Below are 1,996 nucleotides of genomic sequence, written 5' to 3'. Positions count from 1 at the left end.
GGTGATATGATATAGTTATAACTGAATAAATTTTCATTTAAAATAATATATTTGAAAAGGCATTATTTGATTATTAAGTTATTTTTAATAGAATTAAAATGATTAATTAATTATATTCATGTTAACTATTTTTTATGAATACTATCAATTCATATAAAATATAAAAATATAAAGTTTCATTATTTATCCTTAAATTTATATATTTATCACTATAAGATCATAATAGATTAAGTAATATTTCATTGAAATATTGATACTTAATTGATAATACTAAGTAGTTATTTAATAATAAATTATTAAATAAACAATCAAATCTATAATTTATTATTATTGACGAGTGATACTACTCAATTAATTTACGCAATTATCATTATATAACTATGCCTTTAATAGAGATGAATTGAGGACCAATATTCATGTAGCCGACCCCAACTAAATTGGAAACGACTTAAATGATGATGATGATTATTAAATAACTACAATAAATTAAAATAAGATGTCATTCTAATTGTTATCATAAACAAAGTAAAGTTATGATACTAAATAGATTATCATAATCAAAATATTAATATGTATTATAATATTGTATATTATTTGCTTATGTAATAACTTTGTCGCAGAGTGAATTATAGGCAGGAATACATACTTTGTACATCTGTCCCCAAAAAAGAAAAGAAACACGCATGTTATAAATAATTGTAGTTTTATCATTTATATATATATATATATATATATATATATATATATATATATATATATATATATATATATATATATATATATATATATATATATAAGATTAGCTCACTAGCTCATATGAACCCAACGGCTCTGATTGATTCTGGGCCAATCTGACGATCACAGATGTCTAGTAGTGCTTGAATTTTATTTTATTTTTTACGAATTCAAATCACTTGAAATTTTAGTTGTATGTTTTTCTCATCAAGGTGCACTTAATAAAAATATAAAAACAAGTATTTGGAAAATAACAAAATAACTAAAATACCCTCAAAGCATTTTGGGGGTATTTTGGTCAATTTACTTCATGTAAAATATTTTTTTGATATTTTTTGAAGATTCACCTATTCTTTATGAACACACATTTAAAATTTCAAGTGATTTAGATTTGTATAAAAAAACTAAAATTCAAATACTATCAGACACCCGTGATCGTCAAATCAGCCTAGAATCAATCTGGGACGTTGGGCTCATATGTTCATATGAACAAGTGAGCTAATCTTATCTTTTCCCATATATATATATATATATATATATATATATATATATATATATATATATATATATGGAAGATACTACAAAACACATATAGGTGAAAATGAACAATGATTTCGCTTACCCTCACCATCCAAACTTCATTGCATGGACACAGTTATCTGATAGTGTTTCAATTTTCAATTTTTTTTTTGATCCGAATGATTTGAAATTTGGTGCGTGTGTACATCTTAGTGAGGCGCACCTAATAAAAATAATAAAAATAATAAAAATATGAAAAAAACCTTTATTTTGTATATTCCTATTTAATATTTGCTACCGGCTAGTTTGCTGGCTGGCTGCAAGATCTCTCCCCCCATGCAAAAATTCGCGAGTGAGAAAGTCAAGAAGAGAATTAGAGGGACCATGAAGGTGTTCAATAGTAAAATCAAAAGAGGAAAGAATAACTTGCCAACGGGCAAAAATTTGCTTAGAGACGAGATTCTTGACATCTTTTTGTAAGATTTCTGTAGCGGCTTTAGAGTCAGTACGTATTAAAAAGGTAGTATTTAAGATATCACTCTAAAATTTAGTAACATAATGGACAATAGCAAAAATTTTCTTTTTTAACAGTAGAATAATTTTGTTGTGTAGTATTCCATGCTTTTGAGGTATAACGGACTAGTTGTTCTGTATTGCCAATTTTTTGTTTTAATATTCCTCCTAGTCCAAGTTCGGAGGCATCACACTCTATTATTTTGAAAGCATCTGGGTCGGATAATCC

This window comes from Amborella trichopoda, chromosome 13, assembly GCF_054954075.1.
Source record: "Amborella trichopoda isolate Santa Cruz 75 chromosome 13, AtrichopodaSantaCruz75HAP2 v2.0, whole genome shotgun sequence".
NCBI lineage: Eukaryota > Viridiplantae > Streptophyta > Magnoliopsida > Amborellales > Amborellaceae > Amborella > Amborella trichopoda.
The sequence above is the reverse complement of the archived record's forward strand: the minus strand, read 5'-3'. Positions refer to the sequence as shown.